Source organism: Pinus tabuliformis, chromosome J, assembly GCF_031772625.1.
Source record: "Pinus tabuliformis cultivar Carrire ecotype Pingquan chromosome J, CPIR1, whole genome shotgun sequence".
NCBI classification, from domain to species: domain Eukaryota; kingdom Viridiplantae; phylum Streptophyta; class Pinopsida; order Pinales; family Pinaceae; genus Pinus; species Pinus tabuliformis.
Genome location: NC_142295.1, coordinates 1,633,383,554 through 1,633,405,987, shown reverse-complemented (window position 1 = coordinate 1,633,405,987; position 22,434 = coordinate 1,633,383,554). Strand labels below are relative to the sequence as shown.

Here is a 22,434-nt window from a genome sequence, read left to right as displayed (position 1 = left end):
CCGGGAAGGGAGATCTTTGTGCATTGAAGGATCCCAAGAATGACTCAACTGAGTAGTTTATGATGATGTTATTGGTGAAATATACTAGCTCATTGCTTCCCTCGAGATCAGTGGTTGTGTACTTCATGAATTTCTCATGGTCTACTCTAATTTGGTTAGGCTTACCATTGTGTGGCAACCACATGTGAGACCAATCAGTTGCAAAGTATTTGTGTAACTTTTTAGACCAATCCCTACTCAAAATTAAAACATAAAATTCAGGGATATCAACCACTAGAATATCGATTATCTGCAAAACTTTTGGATTGGAGGAGAGCCTTATTGAAACTGATATCATTTCTCTGAGTACCTCTACTTTTGTCTTGTCCAATTGAACGATGTGTAAAATAGATTTTTGAGGTGTAATATTTAATTTAGTGCACACAATTCTTGGCATGATGTTTGAAGAGGCTCCTAAATCAACAAGGCAATTATGGATGTTTGTGTTGAAAATCTCATAAGTAAGAAGAAACGAAGGTGTATGAGAAATAGATCTATCACCTATCAGAACTAGTTCTATGGGATTCACTTTATTTGAAGATGAAGGAGGCTTACCCATATCATTAGCAGCTTGAGTAACTACAGCGGATGGTAAAGGAGCTACAGGAACTACTTTAACTCTCTAAGCAAGATTTTATGTTATTGTTTGAGTTTAGTCAATTCATGCAATGAAATATTTTCTGTTGTCTTTTTCATATCTTCGACTATGTTATATTCCACTGTATCCAAGATGACTAAAGTTTTGGAAGCAATTGGAGGATCTAATGGAATGGAATCAGTTTGAGTGGTCTTAGATTTCTTACTTACTGTCTTCTCCTTTACAAGGGTAGCAACTTTTGTTTCTGAATTGTTGTAGATGTATCACGAGATTTTTTACTTCATGTAGTTACTGACATAGCTTGTGATTCCTCTTCAGTTGGAAGAATGAAGTCCCACATTCCATTTAACTCAACTTCTTCCTCATTTTCTGTTTCTTCTTTAGTTGCTGAGTCTTCTTCTGGGTTTTGATCAGATTCAATGTTTGAAATAGTATTTGGTGGTTGGGATGTAGAAGAAGGATTTCTTTTAAATGATCGAAAATGTTTCTTGGGATCAGATGATTCTGTAACTTGTTTCTTGATTTCTACCATTTCATTTGACATGGTTTTTAACACCTTTTGAAGGCCTTCAAGGTCAAAAGGGTCCTTTGGAGCTTTCTTTTTTGAATCTTCCTTTAATGTCACTTTCTTTAATTTCCTTTCTTCTATCTATGACCTCTTTTCTAAGGCAATAATTTGTCTTTCTACAGACAGAGCTTCTTTCATTTTTTCTACAAGGGTAGCCTTATTGGCTCTATCTACAAAAATTGCGATATTAAAGGGAAGGGAGGATATGTACCACTCTATTTGTACATCTACTACAGGTTTAGAGGCAGCTGGGATTTTGTTCAGTAACTTGATCCTTTCTTTTGAATTTGCTTTTAGGTTGGAAAGATCATTGATTAAAGATGATATAGTCCTATCATCACCAAATTTTGCAAGAAATATTTCTTCAAAAGTATCCCAGTTTCTTATTGAGTCTGCTAGAAGGGAAAAATACCAAGATCTTGTAGATCCCTGGAAAGTATAAGCAAATAGTCTGATTACAACATCTTCATGTGCAACTCCATAAAGTTATTTAGATGTTCTTTAGCAAGAATACCATCATAAGGATTATACTTAGGTAACCATTTTTCTGGGTTTGTTTGGAGAGCATTTGGATTAGTAACTAGTACAGCACCAGGGTTTGCCCAATGTTGAGCAAGTTTACTGGTGATAACTTGAGTTGGGGATTGTGAAAATGTGAAGGTTGGTATAGAAGTAGATATGAATGGTGAAGAACTTACTATTGGATTAGTACTACTAGTAGCAATACTAGCTGAAGAAATGGATAGTTGAGAAGAGGTGGATTGAGTAAAAGTGAATGGTGAAGTAAATGGAGAGAAAGGTGAAGTGATCTTGCTGGTATCTGAGTCAGATATTTATGTTGCAACTTTCTTACATTGTGAATGAATGGGAAACTCAAAACAAGTTAATCTGAGCCTTTCACTTTGCAATCAAGTTAATACAACAGTTTCTCGTAATAAGGAAGTGACGCTTCCTTCAGAGGCTTCGGGTTTCTCAGTAGAAATGGATATATGTTCCAATATATGTATCAAAGAGCGAACTTCGAGAGGCTTGGGAGTGTAATATGAAGAAGGTGGTTGTCTTAATACTTCTAGAGACAAGGGAGATTTTTCTACAAATTCAGGTTTCTAATCATTAGATTTTGAATGAGATCTAGAAGTTGAAGTTGTGGAGGGTTTTTGACTCTTATGAACATTTTTCAATTGATCTTTATATTTATATGCCATTCATAGTTAGATTGCCCTCCTTCTAGCACAAAATGGTTGAAGCCTTAGATTTTTGTTGCTCCAACATGGGGGATAACCACCCGGTCCAGACCTTAAAGGCAGCTCCTTTTCCATTTGGTATGGTGGCTCCAACTGGGGATGATGGGACCAATTTCCCAAAATGGGTTTGAAAATGAGAATGGGTGGTTTTCAATGTAGTAAGAATAATGATAATTAAATGACCTATTCTAGCATGCAAATTTTTAGCTAACTTAATCTAATATAAACCCAGGCTATTCTTTGAAATATGCGACCTAAAAATATATATGTTCGGTATGTGATAATAAAGATCATTCATGTCTTAAACAAAGATGATAACATGTAAAGATAATTTCCTTGACTAAATAGTTAGTCAAAGAAATGTATAAACTATATCACATATATTTAATGATCATATATGAAAATGAATACTTTCAGCTAGGCATCATACAATAGTACAATTAACACACAACAGGAAGAACATACTCCATATATAATACATGAAAATGAAATGTTATCACTAATATAACAAAAAAGAACTGATCATACAAGATAAAAGTACCATATGTGTGAAGTTTTGCACATTTGACTAGTGACATAGATTAGCTCCTTTCTTCAAATCAAATTATTCTCCAAGCATACAATAGTGCATCAACAAAGGAAATTAGTTTGATATTCAAAAGAAATGACCATGTTCCATAATCTCGTCAAGGCATTCAGAAACTCACGAAAGTGCATTCTTTGCAAATGTTTTTCATAAAAGTCTGGACCCCTCTCTAAATGCATGAGAGGGGTTTAAATATTAAATTATAGGTCCTAAAATAGATTATTACAAAAATAGTTGAGGAGGTTTAAACAACCTTCGTCAGATTATGAGAAATAAAACTAAAATAGAAATAAAACTGACTAACTCCTTTGCATTCAATCTTTGAGATCACAAACATATGTTATTGGCTTGAGCTGTGTTGGTTGGGCGATCGCAAATTTCAACTGTCTAGCAAATATAGCGTCTGTTAGTGCTGGCACCATTTTTTGTGTGGAGGTAGTTAAGCACTACAAGGTCATCCACTAGTTGTATGGTTTGACTAAGAATTTCCAATATGCTTCCCAGTTTAGCTTGCTCATTTGTCTGACCACCTCCTCCTTTTTTTCTATTGCATGTCTCCACTGCTGCTCTAATTGTTTGGCAATTGGAAGAAATCCTGGTATAGACTCTGCAACCAAGTTGGTGCCATGTAGATTTTTGTTTGTGGCTTCAATGATGTTGTTTGTTGCTGATGCTGCGACCACCCTTGCCCTTTCTATTTGCTTGAGCCGAGAATACGAGTCTGTCAATAAGATGTCTTTATGTGATTCCTCTAGTTTTGGGAGATCAGCCTTCCTCCCATCTTCTGATTCTTGCCAGGTGATAAAGTCAGAAATCCTTTTATGGATTTCATCATACTCAAGCTTCATGTCAACAACTTGGCTTGTTAGCTTATCATTGATCTCCCAATGAGGACTTATTTGCGATATTTTCTTTCATGAAACTTCCTTTTGCTGCATTAGTTGGGATTTAAGACTGATCGCTTCTTTTATGAACTCATCGATATGTTGATTTTATTTATACTTATCTGTCATAGCTTGTATCCATGCATCTCTTTCCGCTAGGCTGGCCTAATGTTGTATTTGCATCTGTTCAAATTTCTGTTGGAGCTTGGATACTTGTAACTCTGCTTGTTGGTTAGATTTCTCTTACTCTAATTGTTGTTCCAACAGCAGAATCTTTTGTTCTTTTTCTCTAAGCAACATTTGGACCTCTGTTGCTTTATTGATAGTTGTCATAGCATAGGCTCCTGCAAATTGTGATGGTCTCGTAAGATCTTCAGATGGGTCCATGGGCGAGTCTTTCCAGACAATGTCCATTGGTTCATGTCGGGAGTGGTAATCATTGCAACAGCTAACTTTATTTTCTTCCTCTTCCTTTTAACAACAGCTTTGTGGGTAGGGCTATAAAACACATTTAATGGAGGAATTTCCTCAATTCTCAAAATAATTTCTGAAGTAGGGGTAGCAGGAATGAACTCCATATCTTGAGTGCCTATATTTTTCTCCACTATTATTTGATTTGATTTTTGCTATGGATTATGTATCTCAGATGTTTGTTCCTCTATGTGGAGCTTCTTGTTAAAATGCTCCCATTATTTTCTAAATCAATAGCTGGGGGTTTTTCTAACTGAGTGGAAGTAGAGTGAATTTCAGCCTATTTCTTTGCCGAGGTTTGCTCGACTGTTTTCTCTGTAGTTCCAGCTATGTCCCTTTAAAACTCTTTATTTTTATTGCCCCCCTTTTGAGACTGCTACTCTGAATGCTCTAACTAATGAGTAGATCTCTCCTAGGTCTCTTCTTCAGAATCTTCATTGGAATTCTCTTTGGAGCTGCCCTCCAAGCTTACACTGGGAGTTGGATCCCTTATTGGTTCAATCTGTAGCAGGTCAAATGGGACCTTTAATAATCTCCTTTCTCTATATTCACGAAAAGATTCAACATCATCTCAGGAAAAAATTAGTGATGCCACATGCGTCACATCTGAAAATGTCTCTTTTTGTAGGAAGACATCATCGAAGGCATCTTCCTCATGGGTGAATGGTTTCACTTTCACCATAGCAGTGAAGTCCTTGGTAGTACCATTTGGGTCATACTGCCTTCCTGGGAATGTAGCTAATTTCATAAATTTCATAATCTCCGCCTCTTTGCATGCATGTCGAAAATCATGTAGTGCAAACACACCACATTGCAATGGAAATGTAGTCCAAATGGTATTTTTTCTGTTCTTTCAATCCTTTGCTCAACCCACCTTCCCCTGTCGTTTGGTAGGCTATCTTGCTGGCCATTAACTTGTCGGGGACACAGTATCATAAGACATGCGGTGAAGCAATTCTCCCAAATACTCTGATATATGTAAATTTCTCCTCCCCAAACCATCTGGCTACAGATAGGATATCTACTTCAGCTTCTTTGAAAAACCTAGGGGTGGTTCTATTGTAGACTTGTTTATGGATAGGCAACATAACTCGACAAATCTTGTAAAAATGGGGGTGAAACTGAGACTCCCACAAACTCTTATGATACACATGGATAGGAAGCGGGTCTTGCAAAGTCCACTTCCATCCCATGATAGGAAATTTGGAGCCAAAATAGATTGCGTCCATTACATAGGCACTCATGAAAAATGGGGAGTAAACCCTTGAATAGGACTCCTCTTTCTCCTATACTCCATAATGGATTTTACCAAATTATCAGACAAAATTTGGGCCCAATTCATTATTGTTGTGTTTACAGCTGCTTCTAATAATGGCAGCCATTCTGGGGAAAATTTGGTACTATTGGGCTTGCTGAACAATCTACATAGCATGGCTGCTACAAAACTATAAGGGGGAGACATAGATGTTGTAGAATACATACCCGTCTTATCCTTTTTTATCTTGCTTTTGTTCTTTGTCCAGGTCTGCATGACGTCTGTTGGGTCTTCATTCTCCTTAGCATATTTATCGAGGAATTGTTTATTGGAGAGCTTTTGTGGCTCTGGTAAATTGTACATAAGCCTTAGGTTGTCTCGTGAAAATGATCCCATAACCTCCTGCTTTCTATTCTTGAATTCTCTGTCTGAGACGTCCACCATATCAATTATCCACTTAACCATAATTTCATATGGAATTATCTTCGATCTTGCAGTTATGTGGCGTAGAAAGGAACATGTTTTCTCGAAGGAGGCGTTGGAGGAAATATTAGCATCGGTTGTGGTTCCTAATAAATCATACATGGCTTCCCATGTTGAGGTTCCTCTGTCTCTACTGCATGTAGTATCAGAGAATAGAGGGATCATTTCTAACTTTTCAGATGCAACTGCCTTTCCCCTCTTTGCCATTTCTCCCAACGACTCTTACTGTGAATTTTTCCTGAAAATGGAGCAAAGCAAAAGCTATCAGATACATGAAAATAAGAATGAATGATACAGATAACCTTGAAAAGGTGACAAGAAAGGAATTTTAATTAAACGCAGGTGAGAAGATATCGTATCACGTTGAGTTGTTTTTCAAACGTAAATGTCATTAACCCATAGTAAATGCCCACTAATGGTTCCTTATCTATAGCTTTATTGCTCATTAATGTTTTGCATCGTAAGTCGAGAAAGAAATTTTTTAGTGTGGCGAGCTTTAGCTGTGAGAATGTCGATTTTGTGATTGTTATGCAATATCGCATTGCATTGTGTGTGTGCACTTTCTTTAAAGTTCCTTTGGTTTCTGCGGGATGCAAAATGCAGGACGTTCCTTATTGTGTTTAAAGCGTAGCTTGTTTGATAGAATTTTCTTTATAAAGCCTTTTTTATTGTGCAACGGACTTAAGTGTTATTTTATGACATAGTTTTCAATCGTGTCTGGGCTTCTATCGCATTTCATAATATCGCATGGTTGGTAACGTTTCAGACCTTTCTTAAGTATTTCCAATGTGATGCGATAAGGCTGATCGTTTCATCGCAATATCGCATTTCGCATGGTTAAAGATACTTTGTGAGGGTGCGCCCTTTGTAAGTGGTGATATGTGATGCAGACCTTATTTTAATAAGAAATGCGTTAGGACTTAATTTAAATGAAAAAGCCTAATAGCATCTAGATTAAGCACGGTAATCCCTTTTGATCGCTTTTTGTGAATTTCGTTCATTAACAAGGGTTTTGACACGCTTGGTAGTGCGACATGTGAAAAAGGCGAGCATTTTCTAGCTTTCAAAGAGTTTTGTCTTGATGTCTTGCTTTATTCCAAAAATTTAACAAGAAAATTCCTAAATACTAAATTTATTATTTGGAGGGATTTTTTAAGGGTCCCCATTTATTAATAGAATATTATCTATTATATTAACAATTAGGGGGCTTGTTGAATAGCACAACACACTGTTGACTGAAATTGTGCATTGTGCAGTTTCAATCCTCAGCAGCCCAGGGTAGACTGCGCATTGCACAGTTCTAGCAATCAGTCAGCCTGCTCACAGCCTGGACTGTGTCTTGTGCAGTTTTGGCAGTCACTCTCTCGACCTTCCGGCGAAATTGTGCAACCTTCACGATCAATCACACAGGTATGTTGTAGGTCAGTCCTCAAGTTTGCTTTGGTTTTTGACTAACAGATTTCTTTCCATGAGTGTTTCTATGTCTCCAGGCATCACAGGTGTTTGTCTGTCTCTTAGAAACACAAGTAAAATGGCCTTCAAGAGAGCAGAGTCAAAGGACACCATTGAGATCACAATGGGGGTTGCAGCCAAGCAAGTGTCTATGAGCTTGCCTACCTATGAAGACATAAATTTGTTTGTAGACAAGGACATCAAGATAATATGGCAGCAACATCACAACAATAAGCACCATCAATAGCAGCAGAAGGTAGCACACCTGCACACGATGAAAGCAATAAGAAGGTTGTTGACAACACAAAGGTGGAACAAAGTTGTAAGCTCAAGCAAATCCACTTGTGATGAAAGAAACTCTGGAGACTAAGTCTATGAGGTGACGACGCGACATGAGTTTCGTGTGAAGGAAGAGAGAGAAATAGAGAAGGAGTTGCATGTGCTAAAGAGACAACTCAAGGAAGAGCAGGAACTGCACAGACGAGAGAATGAGTTGCAGGAGGAACAAGTACAGTAGGGGGCACAACATGCACAGATGGATGAAATTTCACCCATACAAGTTATAGATCCAGCCCAACAGATGGCATGGAGCAAACAAGGTGAGAAGTGATGTTGATTGCCTGCAAGGTAATTTAGCAACATGCATATCAATTGTGCACACGCATGCGATCCCACCCATTTGGCACACTCACCAAGTTGAAGACAACAAACAAATCCAACTAGAGTTGAACATGTACTTTGACAAATTGATGTGCATGGGCACCAACACACACTTAGATATTAGCACCGACACTATGCATCAATATGTTGTTGTTCCATCCACACTCAAGATGATGATGCGCATGCTATCAAATGAGTTGGATAGAGGGGCCATATCAGTGTACCCGAATGCAATGGAGGCAAGAGTTCGCTTGCAGCAGGATGTCACCATTAAGTGCATTGGCCACCATCACGGACGACCAAGCTTGGCATTACTTCACCACCATTTACCATCACAAGGATGTCAAGGAGTTGGTCTCACCACAACGGTCTGAGTGTTAGTGATGTCTTGCATGGCTTGCTCAATCCATTTTGTCTCACATGGGTACCTGTGCATATTGTATGCAACGTCTTATCAAGTGGAAGTTCAAGTGTCGATAGTTGAATGTAACAGTCATAGAGTAGTTGAAGAGTCAGGAGGATAGATGAACGGTCAAAAAGGAGAATGTCAAGGGTCACCCCACCCTTTTCTATAAATAGTCCCTCATAACTCATTGTAGAGGCTTTTGGCTAGCCAAGCTTCTGATAGGAATATCTTAGAGAGAGCTTGGACAATATTGTAATGAGCCTTGGCTTCTCCACTATGCAAAGCTAGTCTATCTCTTTGGAGGGGCAGGCGGCTGTGACTATAACATTCCACTGTCAAAACTAGTGGTTGGACATGGATGTATTGTATGACTGGAACTTACACTTCTTAATATAACAGAGCCATCATGTTTCATGTATATGTCGTATTGTATTCCAGCTATCTTGTTTACTCTAAATGATATATGTATCTGTTTGCTTACGGATGCATGTATGGACTATTTTGTATAAGTATGTTTGAATTTTACTAAAATGTGTTGTTGGTTTAACCATCACTTTTGATTGCTAGCTAACATTCCTTCCATGTTGTGATGCATCTTTGCTCGTGTGTTCCCTTCTTAACTGTGTGCTATCACAGGTTTCCAAGGGGCGCACTCACCTCACCCTTCGTTTGTTAGAACCGCTCATGCGCCTTCTTTGACTTGCCACATAGGTCCCACCCTTGCTACCAACAGGGACATATTACTTGCCTCTATGCGAAATTGCGGTCAAGGTGATACTCTACGACCCATTGTTGGGACTCCTACACCAAACGGGCTTTGCTCTAATTGGGATTCTTACCAGGGAGATCCCCTAACATGTTGGTGGGTCCAACACCATCAACATTTCTGGTGCTAGAGGGAGGAGCAGATGACAAGTTGTTTCCTCTCATCCTGTTTTGAACCTTGGCACATCTATCATGGAGTCTTGCACTCTCAACCCTCCAGGATGTTTTTTGCATGCCGAACCTGTCCATATCACGAGGGATTTCTTTGATCTATTTTCTACATAAATGTATGATGGTGAAGGCAAAGCGGCCTGGTCTGTGTTCTTACATGACTTCCCTGCCATGCTTGACAAGGAAGCTAGGTATTCTGATGAATAGGCCAGTCTGTTGCTTGCATACACAATTTGTGAATCCCCACATCGGTGATTGTGCAACCTACCAGCTGACAGCGTGCACTCACTTGAGCACTTTTGTGATCTCATTGAAAATAATTTCTATCATTTTGATCCAGAACATCTTGAACACAAACTATTACAACAACAGAAGGTTCCACATGAATCACGTGATGATTTTTGGCAACACTTCCGTGTTTTGCGATTCCAAGCTCCGAAGAGCCAGATAAAGTTTCAATATCTCATTAACATATTCGAGTATTGCCTTATCAAATCTGTTAATCCCAAGAAGAAATATGAGCCCAAGCCTCACTCAACATACTTCAATGATGGAGCTACAAAATCACAAATGGATACGGTCATTGTCACAAGTAACTGTATGTCTTCCACTCATCAAACAACTCCACCACAGCAGAGTGATGCGAGAGAATAGGCACACACATCCGTTCAACTGTCGCATCTTCCAAGCATCACTTCACTTAATTTTCGTGCAGATTTGGTTGTGAGTCCATCAAGTTTTCATATGCATTCTGTACTACAACCTCTGTCTTCGTACTCAAATGATCCTCTGGATGATACTATTTTGTGTTCTTCCATTTCGAACTCTACACTAGTTGTGAATGAGGATCAAGCCATTGACAGAGTTGGTGTGTCACAACCAACACGCATTGTGATTCATGAAGAGTATGACTGGGAGCTTGAGCATCAACACTCGGCAAAGGATGACTCCCTTCTGTATGAGCCCCCTTCGTTATTTCTTAACATCTTTGTTGAGCCTACCATCCATGATTTTGCATGTGTATCTTCATCTACGGATGCACCCATTATTGATCACTCGCAGGACACACTGGATGTCAGTACATCATCTAACAATAGGGAGGATAAATTATTCATTGAAAATCCACTTGACCTTTCATCTACCTTTTCCAGAAACACAGAGGATGGATTTGTCCACTTTTCATCTACCCCTCTATTTGATTTATCAGATCATGAGGATGTCGATGAAATCATTGATTTTTATGATCATAGCTGTCGTGATCTATTTATTCCCATATTTGATCACGATCATGATTCTAATGTAGTTGATTTTTCAAAGCCACCTATTTATGATGATCTATATGAAGACAAAGTAAAAACACCCTAGGTTGCCGAGGCACTTCAACTGGAGCTGATGGTTATGTCACGCCCTCGCTATCTTGAGGTTGGTTTCAATTTCAATCAGGAAATTGTTGATTCATCTGAGGCTCCTCATCACTTATCTGTATGTATTGAGGATCAAACTCATACATAGATCATGCTTCCTGCACTCGAACTACACGATCCCATCGCTCATGCATTGGAGTAATCTTACATTGCAAGTTCACATGCACGACGCAAATTGTATTTGTTTCTTTCATTTGCTTGCATGTTACAGTCAAGAGTATGCGTATGCTTCACAGCTGCATGCAGTTCCGCACAACACCATGATAAGTCCATGGGGTGCATGTCATGTACTCGTACTCACTTATGTCTTGTGGACACATTTAAACATGGAGTGTGTTTGTCTTCATTGTTATATCTTTCTTGTTTGTTGGGTCACACAACCAGGTTGCTCACGGACCATGCCTTTACCAACATGGATCAACAAATGCGCTGGTGGTTGCATTCGAAGTATCACTTCACGTGATCAGTTGAAAATAATTAATGTTATTTTTTATTAATGGAGAAATGGTTACACAAGTTGTAATGTATTTCCTTAGTTTAGGATTTGTTCCTAGAGTTTAGGAGTTTGGTTGCAACTTCCTGATCTCTAGTAATGTACTTAATGATGTAATTACTCATTTGATGTATGTAGAGTGTACGGAGAGAGTTCTCTTTGTTTTAGTGCAGTCTCTAGGTGCAATACTCACCTGTGAGCTGTAACTCCTCCTTTTTTAATTCAAGTCTGATTTTTATCTTGGTATCAGAGCTCAGAGTAGGGATAGCCTTAATTTTTTTTTTTTTTTAGATGCATCATTGATTACAGAACTGTAGTGGCCGTGGAGTGTACAGAAGCATTCATAGAATCAGGTGGACTACAGTAACACCTGAAGACAGGTCTCAGATGAATGATCATCTCTGAGCAGAAAATAGGGTTGGCGTGGTTTCGTTGTGAATAGTCGCGCCATTTTTGAGTGGAAGAAAGGGTTGGCGTTGTTTATTAAGGAACAACCGCGCCATTTGGTGTGGTTTTGAGAGAGATAGTAGCGCCAGCGTGCCAGAAAGTGTTATTGGCGTGGAAAATCAAGCCTTAATCGTGCCAATTTCATGAGACGCGTCAATTTTGTTTTCGACGTGGGTATTTCGCCGTCGAGAAGCACCAGCGTCTTTCTCTTTGGAAAATCTACAATTTTTTGTAGATCGGCTTTTCCCGGTGGTGGAACTTTGAAATTTCTAATCTACTCGGTGGTAGCAGATCGGATTTGGCCGGTGGTGGCGTATTGGAATTCCTGATCTATTCAGTGGCAGCAGATCGGAGTTGCCCCGTGGTGGCGCATTGGAGTTCCTGATCTACTCGGTGGAAGTAGATTAGATTTTCCTGGTGGTGGCGCATTAGAGTCCTTGATCTATTCGGTGGCAGCAGATCGGATTTTCCCGGTGGTTGCGCATTGGAGTTCCTGATCTATTCGGTGGTAGTAGATTGGATTTGCCCGGTGGTGGTGCATTGGAGTTCTTGATCTGTTCGGTGGTAGCAGATCGGATTTTCCCGGTGGTGGCGCATTGGAGTTACTGATCTGTTTGGTGGCAGCAGATCGGACTTGCCCAGTGGTGGCTCATTGAAGACTTATTCATCAGAGGATCAGAAATTTTATCAGTCCAATATGAATAACAGTGATAAGTACTCTCTTAAGCCAGAAAAGACGTGGTCTATTATCAGGCCAGTAGATTATTTTCTCAAGAAGCAGCGGCTGCTGTTTATTTTGATAATAATCACCACTACATCGACTTTCTTTATCCTTCAGCCTGGTTTTTTAGCTTCTAATGTTAATGAAAATGGAAGGTTTGTGCCCGACAAACCTCATCGGGTTGTTTATGAGACGCCTATTTCTCGGTTTGCTCAGTATCATTCGGGTTCGATGGTGAATTCGGGGGCTAATTTTTCCCTAGGTTTGAAGAGAAAGTTCATGCGAGTTGTCGTGATGGGTGGAGCTGGCTTTGTTGGCAGTCATCTACTTGACAGGCTCATGGCAAGAGGCGATAGTGTTATTGTTGTTGACAATTTCTTCACAGGAAGGAAGGAGAATGTTTTGCATCATTTTGGCAATCTGAGGTTTGAACGGATAAGGCATGATGTTGTGGAACCCTTATTGTTGGAGGTTGATCAGATCTACCATTTGGCTTGCCCCGCTTCCCTTGTGCATTACAAACACAATTCTGTGAAGACTATCAAAACTAATGATGTGGGAATCTTTAACATACTCAGACTTGCCAAGCGTGTTGGGGCAAATGTTGAGGTTCAGATTGCTCGAATTTTCAATACATACGGTCCGCGAATGTGTCGTGATGATGGTCGGGTTGTAAGTAATTTTGTTGCTCAGGCTTTGCACAAGGAGCCTTTGAAAGTCTATGGAAATGGGAAACAGACACGGAGCTTCCAATTCGTTTCTAATCTGGTTGAAGGCCTTATGTGACTTATGGAGGGCAAACATGTTGGTCCTTTCAATCTTGGAAATCCTGGGGAATTTACAATGTTAGAACTAGAACAGGTTGAAGAAGGAAAGGATGACTCCAACAGTGATTGGGACATTCCATTGCTAATGGAAGAAAACAGTGAGGAAGATGAAGAGCAGGAGAAGAAACAAGAAGAAGAAGTAACAGGAAATGTAATCAATAATGCAAGCCTAGAAAAGGCTAAAATAGACAGATTTGAGGTAAATCCCCTACCAAGGAGATCAAGTAGGAATACTCGATTACCTTCTAAATTGAAAGACTATGCATTAATGTCAAAGTTTTTCAACATTGTAGAACCTGTAAATTATGAGGAAGCAAGTAAATCTGATGCATGGAGGGCTGCAATGTATGAGGAAATAGAATCAATAAACAGAAATCATACTTGGGATTTGGTTGAATTGACTGAATGTAAAACCCGCATAGGATGCAAATGGCTGTATAAACCAAAAATAAATGCAAATGGGAGTATAGAGAAACTTACAGCTAGACTGCTAGCAAAGGGTTACTCGCAGCAAGAGGGAATAGATTTCGATGACACCTTTGCTCTTGTAGCCAAATTAAACACCATTAGAATGCTAATTTCCTTAGCAACAAAACACAAATGGCAGCTACACCAGCTAGATGTTAAGTCTGCATTTCTGAATGGTGACTTGAAGGAAGAAATTTATTTAGTACAGCCTGAAGGTTTTGTGAAAAAGGGGCAGGAACATCTTGTGTGTAAATTGAAAAAGGTACTTTATGGTTTAAAACAGTCACCCAGGTTGTGGTATGAGAAAATTGACTCATTTTTTGTACATCATGGCTTTCATAGGAGCTTGAATGATCCAAATTTGTATACCAAGTTTAATAAAAAGAGGCAAATTATTTTGATTTCTTTGTATGTAGATGATATGATCATAACAGGTAATGCTAACAATCTGATCAAAGAAATCAGATGTCACAAGTGTATGAGATGGAAAGACCTCGGAAACCTTCATTATTGCTTGGGATTGGAGGTATGGAAAGACTCTAGACAAACCTTTCTTACTCAAAGGAAGTATGCCAGAAGCTTGCTGGAAAGGTTCAAAATGGAGCAGTGCAGATCAGTAGCAACACCATTACAGTAGAACTTAAAGATGAGCAGTGATGATGGTACTAAAGAGGTGGATGCTATCGTGTACATACAGCTAGTTGGCAGTTTGATATATCTGACTACAACTAGACCAGATTTGGCGTATTCTGTCAGTGTGTTGAGCAAGTTCATGTCAAAACCACTCGAAAGTCACTGGGTCGCAACAAAAAGTGTGTTGAGGTATCTTAATGGTACTAGTAATTATGGAATTTTATACACTGACACTTCTGATGTTATTCTAGCAGGTTTTTCAGATTCCGATTGGGCAGGTAACTTGGATGATCGAAGATCTATCACAGGTTACACATTCAGCATTGGATCTGGGGTCATAGCATGGCTGATAACATGGCTGATATTTTTACTAAGCCTCTTGGGTGTGTAAAGTTTGAATTATTTAGAGGGATGCTAGGAGTTCAAGATAATCCTTTCTCCATTAAGGGGGGGAGTTGAAAATAATTAATATTATTTTGTATTAATGGAGAAATGGTTACACAAGTTGTAACGTATTTCCTTAGTTTAGGATTTGTTCCTAGAGTTTAGGAGTTTGGTTGAAACTTCCTGATCTCTAGTAATGTACTTAATGATGTAATTGCTCATTTGATGAATGTAGAGTGTACGGAGAGAGTTCTCTTTGTTTGAGTGCAGTCTCCAGGTGTAGTACTCACCTGTGAGCTATAACTCCTTCTTTTTTAATTCATGTCTGATTTTTATCTGCACCGTTAGCTTAGGTGTAGAAGTAGTGTTTTCTTTCAGTTTGTTTTTTTGCTTGCTTGTTTTCTTACTCACTTTTCTTTCACTTTTGCTTCTTCGTTTGATTTGTTTGTGTTTTTGATTTTTTTTGTTCGTAGGTTGTTTCACATGAAACCATGCACAACTCTTGAAACAAGCTAGGTAAAGTACAAGAGGCATTGTGCAACTATCACTACTTGGTTATCTGTCAACATGCCTCTGAGTGAAGAACATGTTACTTTTGGTCCATGATACATTGATGGAAAATACGTATTGTTTGAAGTGAACCTTGGTGAAAACACAACGCTTGTGTGCTAACTAGTGTCACCTACTCTAGTTGGTTGTTTTTGGGTTAACCCTTGGCAGCTCAGTCAAGTAGAGTGATGTGAGGGGGAAAACCTTAACAGGCACGTCAGAGGTATATAATAAACTAATTCTCTGAAGGAACAGCCTCTTCTACTCTCAATAAGCTAGGATCCCTTTTCTGCCTCTGAAATGAATAAGTGTTATGCACAGTTATGAAAATGAAAAATGAAAAGAAATGAAAAGTGAAAAAATTCGAAAAAAATGAAAAATGAATAAGGAAAAAGAAGAGAAAACCTTCTTTTGTAGAGAGGTGATGCAAGTAACTCCGTCGGGGTATTTACTAGGCTTGCTGGAAATAGAGCGATGCTTGTGTTCTTGCATGATTCTGCCGGGGTACTGTCCAGGCCTACTGGCAGTAGAGCAACACTAGAGATGAAACTAAGACTCTGAAATTGCACAATCCTGACTGGAAGCCTGCTGGGTTCTAGAATTACATAATCCTACCTATCAACCTTCACTAGAAAAACTCCACAATCTAGCCCAACAAGATAGCTCAGCCCATAAATTGCGCAATTCTGGGCAACAGTCAGCTGCTCAGCCCACAAATTTTGCAATCCCTCTGGGACAGCCAACCCAGCAGCTAGCAGAAATTACGCAAATCTAGCCATGCAGCCTATTAGGCCCAAAAATTGCGAGATGCAGTCAAACAGGCTTCCTTGAGAAAATTGCGAGTTCTGGCTACTCAGCCCATAAATTGCGCAATATTGGGAGATAGTCACCTGTTCCTCCCAGAAATTGCTCAATCCCTCTCGAACAGCCATCTTTGATCAACCCAAAAACTACGCAGATTTTCATCCCAAGCTCTCAAACCAATGCATGTGCCTTTAGGTTGACTGGTTCCCTCCGGGACCGAGCAAAACTGATTTTCATGCATGGACTGCTTCTCCCAAGTTAGCATGCAAAGGCATCCCTTGCTTCAGGGATCTACTTTTAGCAGCTAGAGGTTACATGCAAGGATCATTTCACAAACCTCCTACCAAGTGTCACTTTTCCTAGATTTGTGGCATGCGCATCACAACCTCAATTTTATCGAAACTCGTCAACCAGATGCTACAGAGCTCATTCCTCATATCAACCTTCCATCACTGAAATCCCACATTGCATCTAGGAGTCGTCGGCATATTCATCTCAGTTGTTTCAGGGTAAGCCTGCTCTTCATGTCTCGCACTGAGTATCTGTCACTTTTTGTGTTTCGATTTGTGTGAGTGTTTTCTACTTGATTTCAGTGAACGCCTGTTGTCATTTTGATGTATGTTAGCTTATAGAGGCATCGCTTCATTTTTCGTTTGCATCTCACTATTGTCGCATGCATGACATTGTTTTGCACAAACGATCGTCATTGCGGCGACTCGCTTCACACACATGCATGCTTTCCCATTATTTGAATCCTGCACTTGATGTTTGCATGTATCATCATTCACTCTTGTTTGCACTCATCTCATCATGTTTTCAGTCGCCTGTTAGGCGACCTGAGCTGCCTTGGCCCAAACTATGCCTTGCCCATTTAGCACTGTGCATTTCTGGAAACGAAAGCTCTACCTTCCCTCTAGAAATTGTGCAATTTTGGCCTCGCACTAACCTCCAGGCTTGCATTGTGCACTTCTTAGAGGCAGTGTCCTATTGGCCCCAGAAATTTCATAATGCAGTTTACTGGTTGTATTTCACTGCTGACTGAAATTAAGAACTCCACAGTTTCAGTCCTCAGCAGGCCAGGATGGACTGTAAATTGCACATTTCTAGCAGTCATTCAGCCTCTTGATATCCCAGACTGTGTCTTGTGCAGTTTTGGTAGTCAGTCTCCCGACCTCCCGGCGGAAATTGTTCAACCTTGACGATCAATCACACAGGTATGTTGCAAGTTAGTCCTCAAGTTTGTTTTGGTTTTCGACTGACAGATTACTTTCCACGGGTGTTTCTATGTCTCCAGGCATCACAGGTGTTCGTTTATCTCTCAGCAGCACAAGTACAATGGCCTTTAGGAGATTAGAGTCAAATGACATCGTTGAGAGCACAACAGGGGTTGCAACCAAGCAAGTGTCTATGAACTTGCGTACCTATGAAGACATCAAGTTGTTTGTAGAAAAGGACATCAAGATAATATGGTAACAACATCACAATGAGCAACAGCAAAAGGCAGCACACCTGCATGCGACGAACGCAAGAAGACGGTTGTTGACTACACAGAGGCGGAACAAAGTTGCAAGCTCAAGCAGATCCACTTGTGATGAAAGCAACTCTGGAGACTGAGGCTATGAGGTGACGACACGACATGAATATTGCGCAAAGGTAGAGAGAGAAATAGAGAAGGAGTTGCATGTGCTAAAGCGGCAACTTAAGGAAGAGCAAGAGCTGCACAGATGAGAGAATGCGTTGCAGCAGGAACAGGTAGAATAGGGGGCGAAACATGCACAGACAGATGAAACTGCGACCATACAAGTTATAAATCCATCCCAGCAGTTCGCATGGAGCAAACAAGGTGAGAAGTGTTGTCGATCGCATGCAAGGGAATTCAACAACATGCATATCAATTGTGCACATGCATGCGATCCCACCCATTTGGCACACTCACTGAGGCGAAGATAAGAAGAAAGTCCAACTAGAGTTGAACATGTACTTCGACAAGTTGATGCGCATGGGCACCAACACACACTTGGAGATCAGCACCGACACTATGCATCAGTATGTTGTGGGTCCAACCACACTAAAGATGATGACGTGAATGCTATCAAACGAGTTGGATAGAAGGGCCATATCAGTGTACCTAGATGCAACGAAGGAAAGATTTCGCTTTCAACAGGATATCACCATTGAGCGCACAAACACCATCACGCAAGACCAAGCTTGGCATTAGTTTTCCACCATCGAACCTCACAAGGATGTCAAAGAGTTGGTCTCACCACAATGGTCCGAGTGTTAGTGATGTCTTGCATGGCTTGCTCAATCCATTTTTTCTCACATGGGTACATGTGCAGATTGTATGTAACGTCTTGTCAAGTGGAAGTTGAAGTGTCGATATTTGAATGTAACTGCCAAAAATTAGTTGAACAATCATGAGGATAGATGAACGGTCCCAAAGGGGAATGTCAAGGGTCACCCCACCCTTTGCTATAAATAGTCCCTTATAACTCATTGTATAGGATTTTTGTCAACCAAGCTTCTAATAGGAGTATCTTAGAGAGAGCTTGGGCAGTATTGTAACGAGCCTTGGCTTCTCTAGTATGCAGAGCTAGTCTATCTCTTTGGAGGAGCAGGCGGTTGTGACTATAACATTCCGCTGTCGGAACTAGTGGTTGGACATGGATGTATTGTATGACTAGAACTTACACTTCTTAATATAACAGAGCTAGCATGTTTCATGCATATGTCGTATTGTATTCCATCTATCTTGTTTACTCTAAATGATATATGTATATGTTTTCTTACGCGTGCATGTATGGAGTATTTTGTACAAGTATGTATGAATGTTACTAAAATGTGTTGTTGGTTTAACCATCACTTGGGATTGCTAGCTAACTTGCCTTCCATTTTGTGATGCATCTTTGCTCGTGTGTTCCCTTCTTAACTGCGTGTTATCATGGGTTCCCAAGGGGCGCACTCACCTCACCCTCCGTGTGTTAGAACCACTCATGCACCTTCTTTGACTTGCCGCATAGGTCACACCCTTGCTACCAACAGGGACATCTTACTTGCCCCTGTGCAAAACTGCAGTCAAGGTGATACCGTACGACCCACTGCTGGGACTCCTACACCAAATGGTCTCAGGTCTAATTGGGACTTCTTACCGGGGAGATCCCCTGACATGTTGGCAGGTCCAGCACCATCAACAGTTGAATACCTTGATCAGGGTGGAGAATTGAACCAACGACTTCACATCAAGGATTGTCTTAACAGAACACCTAATCAACATTTATCCAAGACCCATGGACAATTTTATTGAATATTAAATTACTTAATAATTTTTATTTAATTAATAATAATTTTCTTTCATTTACAATAATATTTAATTTTGACTATTCTTAAATAAAGATTATTATAATTATCAATTAATATTATCATTAAATGATATTAAATCATTTATAATTTATTAAAATTAAATATTAAATGATGATGATGATGATTAACATCCATTAAGACCAATGTGGTCTATCGGACCTCTAAAAAAAATAGTCTAATTGTCATTCTTTAAAATCTTGTTTTTGTGATCAAGGAGAAGGGAAATAATTGCTCGAAGATCCTTATAGGTGGGCTAGCTTAATAAGTCAATAATATTGGAGGTGTGGCTAAAGATAGGGAATTGAGAGCGGATGTGGTCAAGAGTTGGGCAGTCTAAAAGGAATTGTTTTTCATCTTCCACCTTCTTAGTGTCACAAATCTGATAGGTTTTATCTTCTCGAGGAGCCTTGGGAGTAGACCACCACCTGATCTCACTTTGAAGCTCATGAGAATTAGTTCTTATCCTAGCAATGTTTATTTTCTTCTTAGTGTTGGTCAACATAGAGAGATAATTCTGGTTATCAAGGGTGGGGTTGATCACCTCCTTATAGTATCTTAGCTTCCTTTTACCCTCCAACTCCTTATCATCCCACATCTTGTCCTTAAAATTGGAGGTAATAGTATCTTTGATACTATCCTTGCTTCCCATGATGATCTCCTCCTTAATCCCCCAAAGGTTGAGCCAAGACTGGGCATCCTTATGCCACCCACGCTTGAGGCGCAGGTGGGGGTTTTGACTAAAGTTAGAAGCAATTTTTGGGAGCCTCTTGGATTCCATGTTGTAAAGCTTCTTCTTATACATTAGATCTAAACATAGTTGTACTTTCATGGGGGACAGACCAGCTTCGATCAAGAGGATAGGATGGGGAGTATTTCCCTTTATCTTGAAGTTATAGGTTATGAATTGCTTCTGGATCATCTCAATCTTTCTCCATGACTCTCTAGATATACTGCAACCCCAAACTTCACATATGTATAAGACAACAGGGGTGACGAGAGTCTCAAAGAGGAACCTTTTTTTACTCCAAATGTAAAGATCAACCGACTTACAATTGTTTTCAAGCTCATAATAAGCTTTCCAACCTCCAATAATTATTTTCTCGATGCTATAATTCTAGTTGTGTTGATGAGGCAAGTCAATCCCCAAATATTTATAAGAAGGAACGTGCTTTAGACAATGGTTATCATAGACGAAACTACCATGGGTGGGCTTTTTGGATTTAATGATCATGACTTTAGTCTTGTCAGTACTGTCATACCCATCTTGGAGTAGTAGATATGAGGAGTCTTAAGTTGCTTGTCTAGGTCATCATGGCTTTATGCAAGAAGAATGATGTCATAAGCATAAAGGAGAAGAGTAATGATTATACCAGCGAGCTCGGTGCCCTTGCAACCCGGAGTTTCCAAACACTCTTCTAGCTTATCGATGTAAATACAAAAAAAATATAAAAAATAAAACACCTTTGCTTGACCCAAATATTATTAATTATAATAGTAATAATAATATTTTTTTATTGTAATATTTATTTTATAATATTATTTTTATTATTATGTATTTATTAATGGTAATATAAATGAAACTCTATGTTATATTAATCACATTAAAAATAGTTGTGCTAGTTTAAAACTAGAGGTTATCTTCTCCGTTAAAGAGATGTGATCCGGATGAAATTCTATTCCATGAATGAATTGAGCATCATGATTATCTTCTCGAAAAACCTGTTAAGCATCGTGTAGTAAAACTGATAATTAAATGTGATTAAAGCCAAAATTCCGTTCAACGAATGGCCTGAGAATTATGATTTCCTCTTCAACGGAAGTGGTTGAAGCATCGTGTATTAAAACTGATAATCAATGTCATTTTTAAGTTCAAAACTATTTTCATTTTTAAGTAGATAAGTTTTTATGGGGAGTTTGTAATATGAATTTATTTGAAAATCTTAATTTTATTAATAGATAATAAAAGATATTATTTCAAAACTTTAATTTTTATTATAAAAATATTAATTATAATTTTAAAAAAATATAAATTTAAAATTATAATAAATAAATTGTATTAAGATATGCATTAAAAGAAATTAAGATAGTTTAATTGGTAATATGAGATATATGAAATTGTATTAAAAATTATTTAAATTCAAAAAAAAATTACTACCTAGTTTAGTAGTTAAGCTACCTATTAGGTTCTAAAACATTTTCTAAAATAGATCTATCCACATTAAGCAAGCCATTTGACTTATATATAAGCTACGGTATTAATGACAAACCTAAACAGTCAGTGTTCAAAATTGAACACGTTGCAGCCAGTCGAGAGGCCTCCATGTTAACAGAAAATCACCACTCAAAAAAACAAAAAAATTGAATTTTACATGTTTTAAAAAAATTTAAGTAATATTTTAAAATGTCATAAGAAGGGCTGCCAATCCATTGGACATTTCTAAAAATTTAGCTTAGAAAACTAATGCAGCGTGCCTTCAGTCCGCCTTGTCACTCGACAACCTAACCTATAAGTTCCAAAGTCTAAAGTATGCCTTGTTCCTCGACAACCTAACTTATAACTTATAAGTTCCAAAGTCTAAAGTATGCCACTACTTGGCGGTGGTAGGAGGTTGTTGAAGGAATAAATAAATGTAATGGAGCATGGACGTTGTTGGATTACCATCTAAGAGTCATAATGACCAGCGTCTAACCTTCTTCCTCTATTAATTAGTTGGCGGCTTTCTTTTTCTGTTAATCAATGTA

At 39.0% G+C, this 22,434-nt stretch overlaps 1 pseudogene; it reads left to right on the top strand.

Annotated features, from left to right (window-relative positions):
- Positions 1-12,643: 12,643 nt before the first annotated feature.
- Positions 12,644-13,453, top strand: LOC149233757 (UDP-glucuronic acid decarboxylase 2 pseudogene; annotated as a pseudogene).
- The last annotated feature ends 8,981 nt before the right edge of the window (positions 13,454-22,434 follow it).